Here is a 24,491-nt window from a genome sequence, read left to right as displayed (position 1 = left end):
TTTAAAAAAGTGAGTTTTTACACAAGACTCGGCTTGTTCAAATTTAAAAGAAGGTAATGAAGTGAGACTGTCATCCAAAAAAGTAGAGAAATGAGTAGAAACAGTGATGGCTACTAAACAGATGTTTGAGTTTGATGCCTCTCTCTGGCTCCTGACTCCAGCTTCCTGCTGGTGTGAACTATGGGAGGCAGTAGTGGTGGCTCAGGGGATGGGTCCCTGCCACCCATGTAGGGAATCTGGATTGGGTTCCTGGCTTCCAGTTTCAGCCTTGCAGGCATTTGGGGAGCGAATCAGCAAATTACAACTTGCTGTCTGTCTCTCAAATTGAAAAAGAAAATTAAATAGTGTCTTGAATTAAAGAATGACTACCAATGTCTAAAAATATAAAAAGAACCATAAAAACATTTCTTAAATCTATCAGGACACATATTCTTTAACTAAAGTGGGAAAGACAAGATAAACAACAAGTAGATTCATATAAAAGCCATTTTCAAACCCTCGTGGAAAATGGAATTAAAAGATAAGTTTATTTTTGTACAAACATTTTTTGAAATCCATGTATAGTTTTATCATAATATGTGTCTTCTGTGAAGGCTCTTTGTATGCATAGTTTAAAAAAATTTTTTGCACCAAAATAGACTTATCTTTTAATTCAATTTTTAATGAACTTTTCAAACTGCCCTTGTACATAAAGACATAAAGTTATATCTTTAGAGTTATAAATTTATATGCTAATATGTTAACTTCAGGACAGTACTAAAGCAAAAAATGAATATAAGGAAGAGCTTGGGATTCAAGTTGAAAGAAATGAAAAGATAAACTTTTCTAATCCTTAAACTTTCTTTCCAATTTCCGTTCTTTACTTGTGGAAACAACTAGAGTAGGACAGGCAGTGTCCATATCTGAAGGTAGTTTGTGGCACAATGTCCACATGTATCAAAACCTCCCATTATACCCAGCTATAGACAATTAGTATATACAATTAAAAACAAAACAAAACAAGTTAGAGAGTGAAGCTGGGATTTGAAGGCTCTGGCCCTAAATTATTCAGTAAAATAAAGTACATTGAACTATCTAAACTAGAATTTTATCAGTTAACTAAGTAATTACATTAACGTAAGTTACCAGTTTTAAGGTTAGAGGATAGAGAGGTTAATTCAGTGCGTGTGGTGTGTGTATCTAATATTAGAGATATATTTTACCCAATAAGGGGGAAAATATGCACCAGAAAAAATGCATCATGAAGAAATACACATGACAACTATTTGAAAGTGTTCTGCTGTCATTACGAGCAATACTGTCTTAGATTCTTATTTGACTCTTCATAGCCGAACAATTGACATAAACACAAAAAACCCACTCAAGGTCATTGGAAACTCTGAACTTGGATTGGCTCTAGGAAGACATTAGAAAACACAATAATTGTTCCTCCGAGTTCCAGAAGTTTGCTAAGTAAGATTCAAAACTGGTAAATATTTCTTATAGAAACTCAGCTCTTGCATATCCTACCATTGGGATATTCCAAAATTCACTTTTTAAAGATTGAAACAGTGACTTTACAAAAATGAGCTGGTACAAAGAGGGTGGTAAGCCTGAATCTGCTCTCTAAAACCTTTGAGAAGCCAATTTTCATGCCTAAGATAATGTTTCAAAGAGATTTCTTTTCAATGTGTTTTCTTAGGAAGGCAAGATTTCAAAGAGGAAAATTAGCAAAGCAAGGTAACTGTGCTGATGCCATCTGGAGTTTTCAATGATCATTTCTGACTAAGACTTTGGCAGAATTACTCACAAATATTTCCAGAGTTGAGAAATAATCGTATGCCATTTTCCGTTCTTATTTTAAGGACATCAGGGCAAGTAAAGTAATAGAAAGAGGTCTACAAATTCCAGTTGAAGGGAGTTGGAGCATTCTGTTTTTACTATCATGCTTCATTGTGCACATTGTTTCTATGTGAAACAACATATTTAAAAATGGTCAGGGAAGTGATTGGCCAAAAGCTTGAAATTCAATGATTCAAGGATGACTAACATATTATTCTTGGATATTAACATTTAAAAAAACCTGTTGATGTGAGCAAAAGGAAAAACTAGAATCCCAGATTGTGGAGCTGTACAGAACTTTGGAGACTGCGGCTTCCAATCTCCTCATTTTATGGGAGAGAAATCTGAGGACCAGAGAAATGAAGTGGGGTCACCAGAGAAGTCAACAGCAGAGCTGTGATGGTGCTCCGGTCCCCTAACCTCTGGCTATGCTCATTCAGCGAGAGTGCTTCAGGGAGTGTTTGCATTGTTTAGTCACAGTTTATCTCTCTGTTAATTGCACATTTACTCCTATTTTTGTGGATGCAAAAGCATCCCAGATTGACATGATTTGTTCCAGGTCAAATGGATATTAAGAAAAATGGCAAGACTTTTACTACTCATACTTCTTTAATGTATTCTATTTTAAAGTTTCATTTATTTGGGAGGGAGGGAGGAAGGGAGAGAGAGAGAGAGCACTCTCATTCAGTAGTTCACTTTTCAAGTGCCTGCAACAGCAAGGACTGGGCCAGGCAAAGGCAGGGAGCCAGTAATCAAGTTTGTGAACTATCACAGCTACCCCCAGGGTGTGCATTATCAGGAAGCTGGAGCAGGAGCCAGAGCTTGGTCTTAAACCTAGGCACTCTGATGTGGGTGTGGGCGTCCCAACAGGAGGCTTAACCACTAGACCAAATGTCTGGCCCCCTCTATTCGTCAAATTCTGTGCAAAATCTGGTGTGAACTGCTGTGAGTAAATTTGGAGACATCATGTATGGCAGTGCGTGTGACCCCTCACACATGACACACTAGCAACAGTAGTATATCTAATGTTTGGGTGCTGCCCCAGGCTCTGGGGAGATGCTACATGACAGATGAGGGGCTCAGAAGATGACACCCCAAAGTAAAGGCTTCAGAAGCAAAGCTGCTCTCTGATCTCCTGCCCTCCTATCTGTCACCCCACATCCTCCCCTGAGGCAGGCCATGGAAACTCGAATTCCTCTTCCCTAAGATGAGTCATAGAAACCAGAACCACTTTCCCCCAGAGCCAGCCATAAAACCTAAATATATTCTACTCAAATTTTCAGTGTAAAGGTACCCGTGAACACTTTCTGATCTACCTTGAAGGTGGGTCAAAAGTCCCTTATTCCCAAAAGAGTCCTCCCACCTCCTGGGGAGGAAGAAATGCTACAACAGAGGGACCAACTGGAATCTGGATAGGCAGGCTTTACTGAGTTTCCTTTCAGTCCATTGCCATCAGTTCAAACCCTTTGTGTCCAATCATAACTCTATATGGTTGTCCATCCTTCATTAAACTTATATATACACATGCACAGTTCACTCTGGGCCTTTGGATCTTCAGTCCAAGGGCTCCTGTGTCATACAAAAGGATGATAGGATACATTTACTATGCTTTCCTCTTGTTAACTTGCTTTTTGTTATAGATGTCCCCTGTGACCTTTTATAATGAGGAGAAAGGGGATCACCCCCCTTTCTACCCTACACAGACAATGGATAAACATAGCTTGTATGGCATTGATTACATTTTCAGACCCTGGACACTTCTGAATTCTGTTCCCAGTAGTTTTGTATAAATGATTTGGACTTCAGTTTGTTCATAATGTAATTTCCTTACAGAAGGTTACAGTTTTGGTTTATAACTGTGCAACTCAGAAAACCTGTCATGTATATGATTCTCTTTGATGCAGATACAAGAACCAAAGGGAACTAAATGAGCTAAGAAAAGTACTGTCTATGCAGTAGTAAATATAGAAAAGTAAGAGCTGAGTATGGTCAATATTATTTATGATCAGGGAGCCCAAGGTGAACTCAGTGTTCTTTTGTGGTAACTGTCTCATCCCAAGTTTCTGTTAAAATCGTCCTCCTCCCCCACCCCCTTTTTTATAACTTTTATTTTATAACTTACTTTCATGTTTATTCTAAGCTGTATCAAATGTTAGCACATATGTGGGGAATGAATTAGAGATTTTTTCACCCCAGCTTCCACAGTACGTGTGTGTTCTCTACTTTACTCAGTGGTAAAATTGAGGACTAATCAGTCAAGTAATGTTTACTTGAGTACATATGCTGAGTCGCTTAGGGTCTCTATGGATTTGACCAGACATGACATGATACATTCTTCTTATTTATTATAACCCTGATATTTAACCAAAGTCTGGTTAACTGTAATGTTCTGATCATCGCCCTTGGCCTTCATACTGCCTGCAGAGCCTCCTGGCACTGGCTTTGGTCCCCACTGGAGGTACAACTTGATCAATGGCAGATGGAGAGGAAGGGGCAGTCATTAGGGCAGACTCATGACAGACCCAGCCCTTCCCTTATTTGCAGGATGGAAACCTCATCAACTAAAAGTTTGACCTGTCATATTCTGTCAGGATAAACACAGACATACAGGCACCCCAGATGGGCAAGAACTGAACATCTTGGATTTTCTTTGTTCCCATTCCAGGATACTGAAAGTAAATTTTATAGTTTAAAGTCATACTTTCTGTTATGCATTAATCCCAGCATAATTAGGAAGTGATCCTAGTTACGTGAATTCTATTTCTACACAATCAAGTTAAATAGAAGACACATATTCAGATCTCAGTGGAGGCGGGTATTCTCTCCTTTTGTCAACAGTTCCTATAATGTGTCTGTTGCTTGGATTGTATTGTTTAAAGGGGCATGAATAATATAATCTAACACTCTCTTCTCACCCCTGGGTCAAACAGGAAGAAAATAGTATGATCTAATGGAAAGATACAGGACGAGGAATCAGGTCCCAGCTGCACTGTGACCTGGTAGATGACCTCATACAAGCCATCAGACTCTGGGCTGCAGTTTCCCTGGATCCTGTTCGGCTGTAAAATATTATGATTCTACGAGAAATGATCATCAATAGGCTCATAGTCTGCTAGGCTCTTCCCTGGGAAGATATCTCAAAGGTAGAGGATTTCTTCCAAGTATGAAATAGCTTTTCTTTGCTGAAGGAGAAATTTTGGAAGCATGGTTGACAGAGAAGGAAAAGGCTTGATGATGAGCCAGTTCAAGAGAGCTCTCTTCTCTGTATGTGTGTGCTACAGGCTCATGACTGCTGGATGACCCAAGTGAAGGGCACATCACAACAACTGACTCACAGACTTCCTTGGCTTCCAAACCTAGGAAGGGCCCATGCAGGCAGCAATACAGAGCTGGAAGGTGTAGAACGACAGGCAGAGTGGATACCATGCCCTTTCCGGCTGAACACTGTTGGGTATAGAGGCAGGAATGGGGAGGCAGGAGGCATGCAACCTTGTGAAAGAGAACATTAGGAAGGAAGAGGATAGTAGGCACTGTGTGGATGATGGGTGGAAAAATGGTCTTCAAATGATGGTCAAATGAATCCCTTTAAGGAAACATCTGTGTCATAGATTACATCAGAGGTAATGGATATCCCTTAGGTAATGAATAGAGATGAGCAGTTTTATGTATTTGTTTAATATAATAATAACACTTAGAATTTACTGATGATGAGTATCTTTAATCCAAAAATTCAAAATGCTGGAAAATCTAAAACTTTTTGAATATTGACCTTATGCTACAAGTGGAAAATTCCACACCATGAAACTTTGTTTCCTATACAAGTTATCTAGAATATTGTATAAAATCACCTCTAGGCTATGTGTATAAGGTGTATATGAAACAAATGAATTTTGTGTTTAGACAAGTCCTATTCCAAGATATCGCCTTCTGTATGAGTAAATCTTCCAAAATCCAGAATCTGAAATCTAAAGTGCTACTGGTCCCAAGTATTTAGGATAATGGATACTCAGCCTGTATTGCCATTTCCTTGGCATTTTTTTTAATCTATTAGTTCTTTTAATTGCCATTAGAAGCATAAGATGTAGGAACCATTATTCCATTTACAGATTGAAAAAACTAAATAGGTCTAAATAATAAATAAATGGAGAAAATAAATGGAGGGATGGAGATGTGCACCTAGATAATGTGCTTCTGCTCTGTCCAGATTGGTTATAGCTGCAGGTCAGTGTAGGGCTTCTTCTCAGGCCTGTAGCCTCCCCAGGCTGCAGTCAGGTCAGTGCCCTACTTGCTAGAGTGTTCCTGAGTTCTTCTACTCTTATATGTTTTTCTTAATTAAAAAATCATCTTAATTGCACATGTTTATGGGGTACAGTGTGATAATTCAACCTATATACTCAATATGTGAAGATCAAAACAGGTTATTTCTTTAGCTATCCCCTTTTTAGAGAGATTATGACATGGTACAAAGTATAGTGTAGCTCAGTCAGACTTCATTCTCCAACCTTTCCCTTGCTTTAGTCAAGCTTGATGGATGTGAGACAGCCAAACAATAAGTTGTCCAAGGCATCTGGTAAGACTGGCCACAACACACAATTCTGTCCAAAAGGATGCAGCGGAAGTTGGAAAGATTTTCATTCCTTGATTTAAAACAATACAAAAACAAAATGAGAAGAGAAGCATTTTTATTTCTTTGTCTTTAACCAACTCTGGAATATGGATATGGTGTTGTATCTTAAAATGACCAAAGGGGTGGGGGTGGGGTGAGAGAGAGAGAGAGAGAGAGAGAGAGAGGGAGAGAGAGAGGTGGCGAAAAAGACACTTTTAGGCTAAAGGTAGGAGAACACAAAGATCAAAGGATGCTGGGTACATCAAAGGATGTTGTAGGCAGCTTTGGCAGCTCTTAGCTTCTCACTACAAGGCTTCTTCTTATCTGAGAAAAATAAACTACTTGTTTAAAGCATGTAAGTTGGGTTTTCTGTTATATTCAGCCCAATACTACTGACTGATACAATAGGACTATCATGACATGTATATCTGCATGATTATTTCCACTCGCTTTCTTTTCCTCTTCCTTTCCAGACATTATAGCGCTCTAAGCACAGAGGATTTGTTTCCTCTGCTGTTGTGATAGTTTAAATTACTGTGTGCTAGAGTTCACTCCTCCCCTACCCTGAAGTCTTGACCTTTTGACTTGCTTTGACCATGGAACATTAGTGGACATGACATGGGAATAAGCTTTAAAGATGCTGTGCACTGTGGCTGTCTCTTGCATTCTACTGCTCCACCATAGGGAGAACAGGCCATGGCCATGGGCTGTCCGATTAGTCTGGGCCCCAGAATGGGCAGACATGAGTGAACTTGAATGAACTTTTAACCTGGAGCACAGATCATCTAAGACTTCAGCTTGAAGCAGTCACGCAGCTAAGCCTAGGCTAGATCAGCCAAACCAAGATTGGCCACTGAGATTTGAGACGATGTGTTACTCAGCATTAATGTGGCAATAGCTGACTGATACACTACATAGAAGAGACTTCTCTTAAGACAAATCATAAACTTTCTTTTTTTAAAATTTAACTAATTTATTTGAAAGAGTTACAGAGAGAGAGAGGGAGAGACAGAGGGAGGGAGAGAGATGGAGAGATCTTCTATCTGCTGGTTGTACTTACCAGGTGGCTGCAACCCCCAGGGCTGGGCCAGGCCAAAATCAGGAACCAGGAGCTTCTTTCGGGTCTCGCACTTGGGTTGCAAGGGGCCCAAGCATTTGGGCCACCTTCCCCTGCTTTCCCAGGCTGGATCAGAAATAGAGAAGCTGGAACATGATCCAGCACCATTATGGGATGCTGGCTTTACTTTACCTAACACTGTGACACATTGCCAACCCCAAATTCTGAACTTTCTTTACTTAGTGAAATTGAAGGCACTAATCGGTCAAACCTGGTTCTTGATATGTAAATAGAAATTTAAGTCATCTTAAAAAGGCTAGATTGTCTTAGTTGTGTTTGACTTTGATTAGATCTTTCTAAGAACTCAAAATTTTTATTTTGGTCATCAATAACTAAACATGGACTCTTTTCCCCTCTTTTCATGTATGTTGAATAAATCTAGTCCAGCCTCAAGGCCAGTGACTGACTTTGGTCAATCAAGGAGGAAGTCAAATAAAATGAAATGCAAAATAAAGATGTAAGTAAATATATTTCAGGGAAAAAATCAATTATAACTTCTACTGCTGCTGGTGTTTTCTTTCTACTATTTTTTTAAATTATTTCATGGTACCAGTCAGAACTCTCTTAGTCATCAAATGATGGACTGCAGATCAAATCTGGTCATATGAATTTTTAATAACCTATGAGCTAAGAGTCTTTTGCGGGTAAATATTTGCAACTGATTTGATGATAGGGGCTCTAATTTAAACTCCTAATTAAGTGAACTGCTATCTTCCTAAAAAAGAACTTCATTCTTCTCATTAGTAGATCTGTATTCAAAAAGCTGTACTCAATTATTATTATCACTCTAGTATGAATTTTGCCAGTAAAAATCTTGTGGGAGTATGTTTGCTGTCTTGCTATGTAAATATCCATGTCCTAGCCTCAATTTTGTTTATAATCTATAGAATCTAAAACATTGACTATATGGCCCTTTGAAGAAAAAGTTTGCTGGAGTCGGAATTCGGTGTAGTGTGTTAAACCCCTACCTGGGATACTGTGTCCTGTATAAGAGTGTTGGTTTGTGTCTCAACTCCTCAACTTCCAATCCAGCGTCATAGTAATGCATCCTAGGAGGCAGTAGATGATGGCTCAACTATTGGGCCCCTGCCACGCACATGGAAGAGGAGCATGGAGTTCCATGGCTTCTGGCTTTGGCCTGCCCCAGCCTTGGCTGTTGTGGCCATTTGGAGAGTGAACTAGTGGAAGGAAGTTCTCTGTGTGTGTATGTGTGTGTGTGTGTGTGTGTATGTGTGTGTGTTTATGCGCGCGTGTGTCTCGCTTTTTGTGTTGTTTTGCCTTTCAGGTAAATGAAAAGAAACAAATCAACATAAAACTTTTTTTTCTGACCCTTTTGCTAAGGTCTCAGGCTCCAGTTTCTCTCCTAAGAGACATCTCTGTGTGGTATGTCCTGGAGAGACAAACTGTCAGCGGGAACTGAGGGTGCTCCTCTCCTCTTCTGTTATTGATAAAGAATTCCCTGTGCTCCATCGAAATTTTAGAGAGCATGAATGCCAATAGTTTTCATAAATCTCTGTGTGGTTTTTACTGTTTGTTTTTTATCTGTTGTTTGAGAGGCAGACAAAGACAGCTTTCTAATGCTGATTCACTCCCCAGTTACCTACACTGGCTGTGATTGAAGACAGGCTGGGAACTGTCTAGGTCTCCCAAATGTGTTGCAGGGATCCACCTCCTTGAGACCTTACCTGCTGCTTCCCAGTCTGCATTAGCAGGAAGCTAGAGTCTGGAGTGGAGCCAGGACTTGAATCCAGGTACTCCAGTGTGGCATGCTGATGTATTAACCACTAGGCCAGACACTTGACTTCAGGTTTTACTATTTATAAAGCAGCTTTCTTCTACAAAAGCAAAACAGGACTGTATAGACAATTGCTGGGCTGGTGCTCACAACTGGCATGGTAAAGAAGTTAATGGGTTCCAAGCTAAGTCACAGGAACATAGGCAGCCAAGTCAAGTGTGATTCATATTGTTTAAATTTAAGAAATTTAAAGTAACACCTGAACTAACTTACATGTAATTAATTTTTTAAATTTATATTTCTTATCATATATAAATATAACTTTTTAAAAATGATTTACTTATTTATTTGAAAGCCAGAGTTACAGAGAGAGAGGGAGAGACAGAGAGAAAGATTCTTCATCCATTGGTTCACTTCCCAAATGGCCACAATGGCGAGGTTGAAACCAGAAGCTTCATGCACCTACATGTGGATTCCGGGGGTGAAACACTTGGGCTATCCTCTGTTGCTTTTCCTGGGCCATTAACAGGGAGCTAGTTGGGAAATGGAGCAGCTGGGACACCAACCAGTGCCCATGTGGGATGCCAGCACTATTGGTGGCAGCTTTACCTGCTACACCACAATGCTGGCCTTTTAAAATATAACTTTAGGTAATTTCTTTTATGGCTGTGATGTTTTTCTAATCACTATTAATATTTTTCAACTCAGTTAACAATCATGATTATTAGGTATGTTCTATTTTAATTGTTTCTTAATAATTCATATTTCCTTTTAGTACTCCAGAGTAGTATGTTTTGTTACTACTTTTTTACATCCCATATTGATCAATTTAATGTGTAGATTAGTTTTTAATTGTGATAATTTTTGGTGTTAATTGTGATTAAAGTAAATTTTTTGGTCTATCTTTTAAATATCATTCTGGTTATTTCATGGTTAATACTGTATGGATTGGTTGTGCTGATTTTGGTACATCAATAATCATAGAATTTTATTTAGTAAATATTTTAAAAAATATTTTATTTATTTGAGAGGTGGAGTTATACACAGTGAGAGGGAAAGACAGAGAGGAAGGGTCTTCCATCTGCTGGTTCACTCTCCAAATGGCTGCAATGGCCAGGGCTGGGCCAGGCTGAAGCCTGGATCCAGGAGCTTCTTCCAGGTCTTCTGTGTGGATGCAGGGCCAAGTACTTGGGCAATCATCTGCTGCTTTCCCAGGCACATTAGAAGGGAGCTGGATCAGAGGTGGAGCAGCTGGGACTCAAACTGATGCCTATATGGGATGCCGACAATGCAGGTGGAGGCTTAGGTTTTTTTTTTTTTTTTTTTTTGACAGGCAGAGTTAGACAGTGAGAGAGAAACAGGTCTTCCTTCCATTGGTTCACCCCCACAAAAGGCCCGCTACGGCCAGCATGCTGCGCCGATCCGAAGCCAGGAGCCAGGTGCTTCCTCCTAGTCTCCCATGTAGGTGCAGGGCCCAAGGATTTGGGCCATGCTCCACTGCCCTCCCGGGCCACAGCAGAGAGCTGGACTGGAAGAGGAGCAACCAGGACAGAACCGGCGCCCCAACCAGGACTAGAACCCGGAGTTCTGGCACCGCAGACGGAAGATTAGCCTAGTGAGCCGCGGCGCTGGCAGAGGCTTAAGTTTCTAAACTGCAGTGTTGGCCCTGCCAGTATATGTTTGGTAGTCAATTTTTTCCTCTTAGCCTACTATCATTTTTCTTAGACCTGAGAAAGTTTTTGTATCAGGGGATGATGCATGTCAAGAGCTAAATGCAGAGCCTGGCACATAATAAATGCTCAATAAATGATGCCTGAAGCTATTAATTTACATTATTTTAAATCCCTATGAACTGAGTTAGTGGATTCAAAAGGCTTCCATAGCCTAGGTAGCACATATCAAGAGCCTCAGGTGATCACTGACATCATGTGTTAATTGTTAAATTAACAACGGGAGTCACTGTGCACTAACTTCCCATGCAGGACCTCTGTCCTCAAAGAGTTGTATTATAATTATGTCTAAGTGATCACAAAAGATGTAAAATTCTTTGGTGCTTCTTTAAAGTTAATTAAGTTTCTATAAAAAAAAGAAGTGAAATTAACTTCAAGATGCAATGACATTGAACAGCCTTTGTCTCGACTGTTGAGGAACAGGGTATTTATTTATTTATGCATGCAAATTGTTGAACTTAGTTTAGAGTTGTTCTTCTATGTATAAAGTTAATTGAAAATGGATCTAAGTAAAGAATGGGACTGGGAATGGGTTAGGTGAGAGTGCAGGTGGGAAGGCGGGTATGATGGGAAGAATCACTATATTCCTAAAGTTGTACTTATGAAATGCATGAAGTTTGAATTCCTTACATAAAAGGTTTCTTTGGGGGAGAAAATAAAATTAAAAATGTAAAATAAAACAAAAAAATCCCTGTGAACTACACAAAAATTCATTTTGGGAGAATCAAGATGGTGGAATAGGGAGGGAGCTTACTGCTCTAGTCTAGGGGAAGATAGTTTCAAAACAGTGGAGAGAGTGCAGTCTCAGGGAAGAGTTAAGGAGAAAATGGCAGAGGAAACTGCATGCAAATTAGAGGGACTCTGTGGACCTACATGGAGGGTGTGGACGTGCACAACTTGGGACCCCAGCAGCCGAGAGCCTAAGCAACAGCTTTGGAATGGGGTGAGACCCAATTGCTGCTGCCCAAGCCACTGGTGATAAAGCTACTGGAAGAGCCTGGTGGGAGTCCAACTTGGAACCCTGTCGGAGACAGTGTACCTGCCAAGCTAGAGGGAAAAAAAAGGAAGCATGTTTCTCTCTCTGACCACCTGGCACCAGTGTCCTATAACTAGCTGAGAGAAGGCGGACACCATTTTCAACACAGGCAATGGCTGCACCAGCTCATGTACATGCGCACCCAGCAACCGAGAGGAGACACCTGAGTCTGGCTGGGAGTATTGACAAGGGGCTGGGTGTTCATACTATGGAAGCCTTGTGTGCTGGGACTGTGAAAGCACTGTGGCTGTGTGGAAAGGCGCAGAGTGTGACTTAAACTTTGGGCAGTCACTGTGGGCAGCTCCACATGCTCAGGGCTCCCTGATTCCCTGCTGAGGGTCATTGCTGCAGGATCTGTGTTCACTTTGAGGACTGTGTGGATCCTTTGTGTTGCTGTTGTGGCAGTGTGGATGAAAATTATACCCACTGACGCTAGCACCCAGGCATTGGTCTCCTTTGAGGAGAGGAGATGAGTGTGAGACTATGCCAATGGAGCTGAACAGACCTCTCTTCTAATAAAAAAAAAAAAAAGAAAGAAAAGAAAAGAAAAAAGAGATTTATCATGCCTAACTTGGGTGTCTCCTTGGACACTTCCCTTACCTTGGAGCACATAACAGAGCTCCCTTACCCCACCAAGCACACACTTCTGGGTATTCACTAAAGAGCAGACACTCCACTAAGACACAGAGGAATATTTCAAAGATAAAAGCCTTCATAAGGGGGAAAAGGCAAAAAAAAACAAGTTATCACCACAAATGCCTAATAATAAATGCAGCAATTTAGGAAACAAGACTAAGGAAAACAACATGATGCCCCCAAAAGAACACAACAATTCAATATAGAATGTGAAGTCTTTGTCTCTCCTTGTCTCTGTAACTCTGACTTCCAAATAAATAAATTTATAATAATAATAATAACTCACTACCTGCTTTGTGTGATGGCACTGCTCTTGGTATTTTAACTACAATATGAGCTCTGTGAAGACCGAACTCTTTGCCTGTTTCACTCACATTGTATACCAAGTGCCTAGAACTGTGTCTTGTAAACAGAAGGCAACAATGTTTTTTGAGTGAAATTGTTATTTATCACCATGACCATCTGAGGTAGATACCAGTATTATCTCCATTTTACAAATTAGAAAACAAAGCCACCGAGGAATGAAATAATTTGCTGAGACTGCACAGCTAGAAAGTGGTAGAGCCAAATTCTGAACCAGGCAGAACTGCTGCTTTGAAAAATTGTGAGAACAGTTTACATAATAACAAGGAAAGATAATTCAGCTGTATGCAAAATAAAATGCACTTGGATAACCTTACTTTTGGAAAACCAAGCCTTGAATCCTTTACCATATTCTCACCACATGCTGAGTTGACTTAATAGCTTTAGTTGTTGTTGTTTTTCTTTTTGAGTAACTTACATTTTTCACACTAATGTCTTATGAATTGTGAGTTATTTTTTGGTCTTCAAGAATACACTTCATGTTGTTAATCCAGATGGCATTTATTGAGACTGCCAAAATACACAAACAATGTAACAATATTAGCATTTCATTTTGAAGGTTAAAATAGCTATACTTTCCAAAAACCCAATAATTCAAATTCTGGAAGCTCAACAATGCAAACTATCAGCAGCTTATCTATTGGTTATCAGATATACATGCCCCCTTTAAATATCTTATTCTAAAACTCAGATTTGATTTCCAGAACTCTGGAGAATGAGGCATTCCATGTCTTTCCATATTTAGAGGGTTCCAAAGAGTATAATACAGCAGGTGTTGTAGGTAGTACTTAAAAGATGAAATAATTAACTGGCCTTTCTTTAAGATGAGTTTAGTGTGTCCTTGGAAAGATGAAAGAGTACCTGACAATTCTAGCACATTAGGCAGTGATGCATCTTTCAGGGCCCTCTTGTCATCAGATTTATTTATAGTATCTCAAAAGAGTTAGTATAATGGTTTCAACAAACATGGAAACATTCAAGAATAATCTGCGGTCCTTAGATATGAGATACAAATATGTTAGATATTGTCCTTGTCTCTCAAAGTAACTACAGTTACTTCTACAGTATAGAAGAGAAACAGCAAAGCAAAGCAAGAAGAAATGTAAAACCCAAAGCAAAATAAAACACAATGCGGGTGCTCCGACTGTGGCATGCACAAGATATGCCCAAGACCCGTGAAGAAGTGGCTGAAGGACATACCTAAACATTTCTTGGCAGGGTTGTCACTTGAACAGAGTTGTGAAAGACAAACCTAAGTGGGACACTTAGTAGAAAGTACAAGGTGGAAAGGAAGAAAGTAGCACCAAGAAATGCCAAGTACTTATAAGCTGTGCCTTGGGCAAAGCTGATGCTTCATTTTCTCCCTACACTCCCCTTTCTCTACTGCTTGCTTGCCTCAACCTGCCAAATTCAGACTTCCAGCCCTGAGCTTATCACCTTGAAGTTGTAGCAAGAAATACAGCACCCAAAGTGTGAGAGATTATGTCTCCTAAACCTAAATACTTTATCAAGAGTACTGGAAGATAGGGCTGGCGCCATGGCTCACTTGGTTAATCCTCCGCCTGCGGTGCCAGCATCCCATTTGGGCACCGGTTTCTAGTCCCAGTTGCTCCTCTTCCAGTCCAGCTCTCTGATGTGGCCCTGGGAAGGCAGTGGAGGATGGCCCAAGTGCTTGGGCCCTGCACCCGCATGGGAGACCAGGAAGAAGTACCTGGATCCTGGCTTCGGATTGGTGCAGTGCACCAACCGTACCGGCCATTTGTGGGGGTGAACCAACGGAAGGAAGACCTTTCTCTCTCTCTCACTGTCTAACTCTGTCAAATAAAAAAAAAAAAAGAGTACTGGAAGATTGGCAAAAAACAGTGAAAGAAGGAATTTAAGAGGATTCAACATATATTCAAAATATTGTGGGCAGAAACATCAAGGACTCACCTTTGGAAAAAAAAAAAAAGACGTAAGATTTCCCCACCCCTTTATGGGATACTGACTTCTGTTTTTGTTCCCATGTAGTTTTCTCTTTTCTATTTCTGTAAGGTGGCGGGACTTTGTTTTGCCTGGAGGAGTTTTGAGTTTTGGTGTCTAAGTCACTGTTGCCAGAAGACACGAATTGTACTGAGTAGGGGGGACTTCATCATGTTGAAAGAAGGGAAGAGGAGAAACCTAAGAGACCCTCTGGCCTGGGAAGGGGACAGAGGTCTTCTGGACACATGTGGGTGTGTGCTCCATTCCTTTGCATGTCCCAGAAAGCTAGCACAACTTAGGAGGGAACTGACTGTGGCAAGGTGCCCTTGGAAGGCTAAACTCACCCTTCTGGGCCAGCAGCCTGAGTGAAGATTCCTGTGCTTCAGGAGAATGAATTTTGGCACTCATCTTCAAAGGATCCTATTTTAATTGCATCAGACTCTTGGGACCCTCACTAAATGTGAAGAGAGAGAGTGAGTAATAACTAAGAATAAGACTGCTTAGAGCAGGTTTAATTAGGTTTAGAAAGCATCATTTGACATCTCATCCACTGTTGAGTTAGTAGATTAAAATTCACACCCATTGCAAGTTATATACAGAATGATTTCTATGATGTGTTGAAAAAGAAGTACTAGAGGCCGGCGCCATGGCTCAATAGGCTAATCCTCCGCCTGCGGTGCCGGCACACCGGGTTCTAGTCCCGGTTGCTCCTCTTCCAGTCCAGCTCTCTGCTGTGGCCCGGGAGTGCAGTGGAGGATGGCCCAAGTGCTTGGGCCCTGCACCCACATGGGAGACCAGGAGAAGCACCTGGCTCCTGACTTCGGATTGGCGCTATGCACTGGCCGCAGTGTGCCACTGGAGTGGCCACTGTGGGGTGAACCAATGGAAAAGGAAGACTTTCTCTCTCTCTCTCTCTCCTCTCTCTCTCACTGTCCACTCTGCCTGTCCAAAAAAAAAAAAAAAAAAAAAGAACATCTAAACCAAAAGTGAGCAATGGGTTAGGAGCCCTATCACCAAACAAAGAATGATAAGGGCTAAACTCAGGCAGGAACTCAGGCAATGATAGGAAGTTTATGGATGTGATCAGGAGATGGAGTTGAAATGGGGAGAGTGTCAGCCAGGGTCCAGGCAGGTGACAGCAACATGATAGGGAAAGTGTAATATAAAGAATCACTAACTAGTAACAGGGGAGTCACCACTAAGGGGTAAATAGAACTCTAAATACTGTAATAGCAGATACAGAAAGCTATCACTGCCCCTAGGGATGAGGCAGAGCACTCAAGGGAGGAACAAGATGATCAAAACTCTCTAAGACACCTGTGTTCCACACCAGGGTGCCCAGCTTTGATGCCTGGCTCCAGCTCCTGACTCTGGCTTCCTGCTGATGTAGATCCTGAGAGGCAGTTTTGATGGTTCAAGTGATTGAATATGCTTGGAAGACCTGGAGTAAGTTCCTGGATCTTGGTTTAGGCTTGAGCGCTGGCTACTGGGAGCATTTGGTGACTGAACCAGTGGATGGAACCTCTGACTTTCTCTCTCTTTCTCTTTCTGTCTTAAATAAATAAGTAAATAAATAAAAATTAAAACAAAGAAAATAAAATCTTCCACTCTCCAAGGCTGTGGTTCAGATCTCAGTAGAAGGAGTGGGTCTGTGTCCACTGGATGGCAAAGACATAGGCTGAGGGGCTGCAGCCTGAGGCTGGCAAATGCAAAACACCTACAAGGGTGCTACTTACATTTTCCATAAAGCTGGCCTCCAGGTGTTGGTGGAATTAGTTGGGAAGCTGTGTGAAAGAGTGTTGCTGATCTTGCTGGGAAGTCTCATCACACCTGGCCTCATTAGGAAGCTGTCCCTGGGGAGGCCACTGAAACTCCCTGAAGATGGGCACCACTGTCTGTCAGGATAGACAGATATCATAGGACAAGAGGAGAGGAAGAAAACTGGAATGATGAAGACAAGTTCTTCCTGCTGCAGTGCCCCTTCACTGACAGCTAGCAAAGAACTGTTAGTAGGGCCAGCTGCAGGATCACAGGGCAATGAGAATGGATTTGGAGCTCAGAGTCGTTAGACAAATAACTGATGTTGGACTGGAGGCACCTCTATACTACAGCCTGAGGGTTTGTGTCTTCCCAAATGTATCTGTTGAAACTCTAAACTCCAAAGCAATGTTATTAGGAGGTGGGGCTTTGGGGGCTTGATTAGTTCAGAAGCATGGGGTCCTCATGAATGGGAATGCAGACCCTCTCCAGAAATCGAATCTGCGAACACCTTGATTGTGGACTTCTAAGTTTCTAGAATTGTCAGAAATAAATTTGTTGTTTATGAGAAACCAACTTAATGATATTTTGTTAAAAAATCCTGAATGGACTAAAAAAATGATTTGTTGAGAACTTATGTCTATGTTGACATTTTTCAAAGAAGGAATATCAAACTGTGGGAAAGAGTTTGATAGATTCATGTTCAACTTTGTGAGTCAGCAAAATTGCATATATGAAGCAGATGTTTAACCTTATGGTTAACATGCCTGTGTCCCACATCAGGGTGCCTGGGTTTGATTCTTGCTTCCAGCTTACTGCTGTTGCCGACCCTGGCAGGCAATGATAATGGCTCAAATAATTGAGCTTCTGTCATCCACATGGGAGACCTGGATTGGGCTTTCAGCTTCAGGGTTTGGCCCAGTGGATGTTGTGGGCATTAGAGGAGTAAACCATAGATGAGAACTCCTTGTTTCTCTCTTTGCATCTGAAATAAGTTAATAAAAAAAAAAACCACCAAAACAACCCCTAATATTGCATGTAGAATAAAAGGGGATATGACTGATAATTGGAACATGCAAATATCAATATTTTAGGGATCAGTGTGAGATTGACTCCTGTGAAAGAAGATGAGAAGAGGGAAATTTATAGAAAGTAAAATTAGGAAGGTGTGATGTCATTGAAGTCAACAAAGACAGACTTAATCAGAGAAGAAATGATCAATGGTGCCAAATGCTGCTGAAAGATCAAGGGAAGCTAGTAACTGAAATGTTCAACAGGATTTGGGAGCAGGGGATCTTATGTTGAGCTTATCACATACAGTATAAGTTAAATGTGAATAAAGGAGTAATGGGATTGAACCATACAGATTGAACAATTCATAGCTGTAAGATTTTATAAGATAAATAGATGTATAATGGGTATGATAATTTTCAGGGAACTATGGAATTGGAGGGAATAACTCCGATTAACTCCAGTTCAAGGTGTACTACAGTGAACATTGTATGAAACCACAAATTAGCTGTCATTGGAATGTGAAGGAGGGAAAGTTTGCATCATTAGAGGCTTGTTGGAGGAGGAGGCATATAAGTTGAGCTTTGCAGAAAAAGAAGAATTTCAAGAGGCAAAGAAGGGAACAGGTGAAGAGGTGGAAAGGTACAGGACAGGTGGGAAAATTGTGAATTTTAACCTTGATGTGATATATCTGATGACAAATACTGAGAATACTACTGGAAATCATCATGCAAAGAAATTTTTAGGACCGTTTAATATTTATTAAACTTTTATTGTTTATCAAGACACAGCTCTTATCTCCTGGTTCACTCCCCATATGAGCCAGCAACTCTATCCAGGAGCCAGCAGCAACTCCATCCAGGTCTCCCACTTGGGTGGCAGTGACCTGATCATTTGATCCATCACCTGTGCCTTCGAGTGTGCATTAACAGGAAACTTGAATCAGGGGCAGAGCTAGGAGTCAAACTCAGGCTCTCTAGTGTAGGACTCAGGTGTCCCAAGCAGCATCTTTTTTTTTTTTTTTTTTTTTTTTGGACAGGCAGAGTGGACAGTGAGAGAGAGAGACAGAGAGAAAGTCTTCCTTTTCCATTGGTTCAACCCCCAATGGCCACTCCGGTGGCGCGCTGTGGCCGGTGCATGGCGCCAATCTGAAGTCAGGAGCCAGGTGCTTTTCCTGGTCTCCCATGCAGGTACAGGGCCCAAGCACTTGGGCCATCCTCCACTGCACTCCCTGGCCACAGCAGAGAGCTGGACTGGAAGAGGAGCAACCGGGACAGAATCTGGCGCCCTGACTGGGACTAAAACCCGGAGTGGCGGCGCCTTAGGTGGAGGATTAGCCTAGTGAGCTGCAGTGCTGGCCCAAGCAGCATCTTAATTGCTAGGCCAAACACCTGTCCCAACAGTCAACCACTTAATGTGGGCATGTGGGCAGTGGAAAGTCAATGAATGCTGAGTCAGTTCTTGGACAGCAGTGGGATTAGTGAGATTGTTGGCATCAGTTACATAAAGGACTGATTGAATGGATGATAATCTCAAAAGAAATAGAACAAATCAGGAGGCTATTGAGGTAGGCATGAGACTAGCCCAGTCTAGGAACCAAGAAACTTGGTTGAGGAGTAGATGATCAGATGGCTTAGGAGAGAACTAAAGGGATTCTGTAAAATATGTGAACAGAAATAGTGCTGAGAGGTTGGAATGTAGTGGAGGGAAAGTAAAAAGGACACTGGAGTTTACAGAGATCAGTTGAAGCATGAAATCATAAACAGAAGTGGATTGTTTGGGTTGGGAAGGGCTTCAGGTAGACATATTAAGTAAGTTTAAGAGATTAGAAGATTTTTATTCATACCACTCCCATCTAACATGCAAATATACTTAAAAAATTGTCAAGGGTTGAGCATTTGACCTAATGGTTAAGACACCTGTTGGGACACCTGTATTCTACATCAGAATGCCTGGGTTCAAGTCCTGGCTCTGTTCCCAATTCCAGGTTCCAGTTAATGCATACCCTGGGAGACAACCAGTGAGGGTACGCTGCGTTGGGTCACTGACATCCATGTGGGAGACCTGGATTGAGTTCCTGGCTCTCTGGGCATTTTGGGAGTGAACTAGTGAATAGGATCTCTCACTCTGTCTATCTGAATTTCTGTCTCATTGCCTCTTAAATAAATAAGCAAAAAAGATTTTTTCAGTTCATGAAAACAGAATTAAAAGATAAATTTGATTTTGATCAGATAATTTTTGAAATATATATATCTATATATGAGAGGTCTTAAAAAATTCATGGAAGATGCGTGTTACAAAAAAATAAAAGGATAGTATCTTTTTAAAAAATATGTATTTATGTATTTATTTGAAAGGCAGAATTACACAGAGGCAGAGAGAGAGAGAGAGAGAGAGAGAGAGAGATCTTCCATCTGCTGTTTCACTCTCCAAATGGCTGCAACAGCCAGAGCTGGGCCATTCCGAAGGCAGGAGCCAGGAGCTTCTTCCAAGTCTCCCACACAGGTACAGGGGCCCAAGCACTTGGCCATCTTCTACTGCTTTCCCAGGCCATAGCAGAGAGCTGGATTGGAAGTAGAGCAGACCGGTCTCAAACTGGCACCCATATGGAAGGCCGGTGCTGTAGGCAGTGGCTTTACTGCCCCACAACAGTGCTGACCTGGTTGTTTTTGGTGCAAAACATTTTGAGATCCATGTGTATATTGGTCTTCAAAAAGTATAAGGAAAATTCATAGTATGAGACAGCATGCATGGATTTCAAAAAATTTTTGCACCAAAAGAAACATATCTTTGTTTTGTAAATTAATTAATTTATTTTTAAGAAATACAAATTTCATAAGTACAACTTTAGGAATATAGTTATTCTTCCCACCATACCCACCTTCCCCACCCACACTTACACCCCTCCTCCTTGCTCTCCCCGTCCTATTGTCCATTATGATTCATTTTCAATTAACTTTGTACACAAAAGAGAACTCTACACTAAGTAAAATTTTCATCAATTTACACACACACATACAGATACAAAAAAACTGTTTGAAAACTAGTTTTACAGTTAATTCTCATAATACAACTCATTGAGGACAGAGGTCCTACATGAGGAGTTAGTGCAGAGTAACTCCTTTTGTTAATTTTACAATTAATGGGGCTGGCTCTGTGGCATAGTAGGTTAATCCTCCGCCTGCAGTGCCAGCATCCCATATTGGTGCCGATTTTAGTCCTGGCTGCTCCTCTTCCCATTTAGCTGTCTGCTATGGCCTGGGAAAGCAGTGGAAGATGGCCCAGGTCCTTGGGCCCTTTCACCTGCGTGGGAGACCAGGAGGAAGCTCCTGGCACCTGGCTTTGTATCGGCACAGCTCCGGCTGTTGCAGCCATATAGGGAGTGAACCAGCGGACAGGAGACCTTTCTCTGTCTCTCCCTCTCACTGTCTGCAATTTTGCCTCTCAAAGAAATAAATAAAATCTTTAAAAAAATGTTTATCACCCTTTAAAAAAATTAACAGTTAACATTCTTACGTATTATGTCAGTGACCACCCACGGCTCTTGACGTGAGCTGCCAAGGCTATGGAAGCCACAAACTCCGTTTGTATTTAGAAATGGCCATAAGCAAAGTGGAAGTTCTCTCCTCCCTTTAGAGAAAAGTACATCCTTCTTGATGGCAACTTCTTTCTGCTGGGGTTTCACAGAGATCGTTCATGTGGAACATTTTTTTGCCACAGTGTCTTGGCTTTCCATACCTGAAATGTTCTCACGGGCTTTTCAGCCAGACTAGGAAGCCTTAAGGGCTGATTCTGAGGTCAGAGTGTTACTTAAAGCGATTGTCATTCTATGAGTCTGCTTGTGGATTGCTTCCCATGTTGAAACATCTCTCCTTTTTAATTCTATCTAATTTTATTATCAGACACTTGATCCTATTTATATGATCACTTTTACACTTAATTCTATCTACATATTCGCTTTAACACTTAATATGATCACGTTAAAACTTAAGATGGCATTTTTACCACCCAGCTTAGTGGGATTTGGGGTACCATGACAAATTTTTAAACTGTAACCTTAGAAATAAGTCTGTAGGAATCTATGTACAACTATACAGCATAATAGTTACAAATTTCCTCCTCCCTCTTTTATTCCCAATCTTACTTTTCACTGAGATCCATCCTCAATTGACTGTATACACATATGATTAACTCTATGTTAAGATTTCAACAAGGGGCCAGTGCCAAGTCTCACTTGATTAATGCTCCACCTGTGGTGCCAGCATCCCATATGGGCTCCAGGTTCTAGTTCTGGTTGCTCCTCTTCCAGTCCAGCTCTCCGCTGTAGCCCGGGAAGACAGTGGAGGATGGCCCAAGTGTTTAGGCCTCTGCACCCGCATGGGAGGCCAGGAAGCACCTGGCTCCTGGCTTCGGATGGGTGCATCGCCAGCCATAGCAGCCATTTGGGGAGTGAACCAACAGAAGAAGACCTTTCTCTCAGTCTCTCTCTCTCACTGTCTATAACTCTACCTGTCAAATTAAAAAAAAAATTAAAAAAAAGATTTCAACAAATAATATGAAGAAAAAAATGTACAAAAAAAGAAAATGAAACTGTTCCTCAACAGTCAAGACAAGGGCAGCTCAAATCATCCCTTCTCAAAATGTCAATTTCACTTCTACAGATTCCATTTTAGGTGCTCTATTAGTTCTCACAAATCAGAATCTATAATATTTTTCCCTTTGGGACTGGGTTATTTCACTAAATATGATGTTTTCCAGATTCATCCATTTTGCTGCAAATGACCAGATTTCATTTTTTACCACTGTGTAATATACCATAGTGTACATATTCCATAATTTCTGTATCCAGTCTTAAGTTGACAGGCAATTGGGTTGATTCCATGTCTTAGCTTTTGTGAATTGAACTGCAATATACATGGGGGTGCAGATAACTTTTTTTATTTGCTGATGTCATTACCCTTGGGTAAATTCCCAGGATTGGGATGGCTGGGTCATATAATAGGTTCATATTAAGATTTTTGAGGTATTTCCATACTGTCTTCCATAGTGGTTTTACCAGTTTACATTCCCACTGACAGTGGATTAGGGTACTTTTCCCCCACATCCTCACCAGCATTTGTTTTTTTGTTGATTTCTGTATGAAAGCCATTCTGACTGGGGTAAGGTGAAACCGCATTGTGGTTTTGATTGTATTTTCTGGATGGCTAATGATCCTGAACATTGTATTCATTTGTCTGTTGGCCATTTGGATTTCCTCTTTTGAAAAATGTCTGTGTAAGTCTTTTGCCCATCTTTTAATTGGTTGTTTGTTTTGTTGTAGAATTTCTTATTCTCTTGGTAGATTCTGGTTATTGATTCTTTATTGGTTGCATAGGTTGCAAATAATTTCTCCCATTCTGTTGATTTCCTCTTCATTTCCTGTTTGTTTCTTTTTGTAGTACAGAAATTACTCAATTTGATGTAACAAATGTATTAATTTTGGTTTTGACTACCTGTGCCTCTGGGGTCTTTTGTATAAACTCTGCCTGTGCCAATGCCTTGCAGGATTTCCCCAATGTTCTCTATTAATTGGATGGTGTCGGGTCATAGATTTAGATCTTTAATCCATGTTGAGTGGATTTTTGTGTAAGGTGTAAGGTAGGGGTGTTGTTTCATACTTCTTCATGCGGAAATCCAGTTTTTCCAGCACCATTTGTTGAAGTGATGTCCTTGCTCCAGGGATTGGTTTTAGCTCCTTTTCAAATATAAGTTGGTTGTAGATGCTTGGGTTGATTCTGGCATTTCTATTCTGTTCCATTGGTCTATCCATATGTTTTTGTACCAGTACCAGGCTGTTTTGATTGTAACTACCTTGTAGTACGTCTTGAAATCTGGTATTGTGGTAGCTCTGACTTTGTTTTTGTTGTATGAGATTGCTTTATCTATTCAAGGTCTCCTGTATTTCCATATGAATTTCAGCATCATTTATTCTATATCTGAAAAGAATGTCATTGGTATTTTGGTTGGTATCACATTGAATCTGTAAATTGCTTTTGGAAGAATGGACATTTTAATGATATTGAGTCTTCCAATTCATGAACATGGAATATTTTTCCATTTTTTTTGTTTCTTCTATTTCTTTCCTTAAGGTTTTGTAATTCTCATTGTAGAGATCTTTGTCATTCTTGGTTAAATTTATTCCAAGGTATTTGATTTTTTTTTTTAGCTGTTGTGAATGGGATTGATCTTAGAAGCTCAATGTCAGCATTGGCATTTTCTGTGTATACAAAGGCTGTGGTTTTTTATGTATTGATTTTATATCCTGCTACTTTACCAAACTCTTCAATGATTTCCAGTAGTCTCTTTGGTTTAGTCTTTTGGATCCCCTATAAATAGAATCATTTCATCTGCAAATAGGGATAGTTTCTTGGCTTCCTTCCCAATTTGTAGCCCTTCAATTTCTTTCTTTTTTTTTTTTTTTTTTGCCTAATGACTCTAGCTAAATTGTCCAGGACTATATTGAACAGCACTGGTGAAAGTGGGCATCCTTTTCTGGTTCCAGATCTCAATGGAATGCTTCCAACTTTTTCCCATTCAATGGGATGCTGTCCATGGGTTTGTCATAAATTGCATAGGTTGTGTTGCAGCATGTTGCTTCTATACCCAATTTTCTTAGAGTTTTCAACATGAAAGGGTGTTGTATTTTATCAAATGCTTTCTTTCCATCTATTGAGATA

Source organism: Oryctolagus cuniculus, chromosome 3 (genome assembly GCF_051225735.1).
Source record: "Oryctolagus cuniculus isolate XC-2025 breed Fujian yellow rabbit chromosome 3, ASM5122573v1, whole genome shotgun sequence".
Classification (NCBI taxonomy): Eukaryota; Metazoa; Chordata; class Mammalia; order Lagomorpha; family Leporidae; genus Oryctolagus; species Oryctolagus cuniculus.
Note: the sequence above shows the minus strand (reverse complement) of the source record.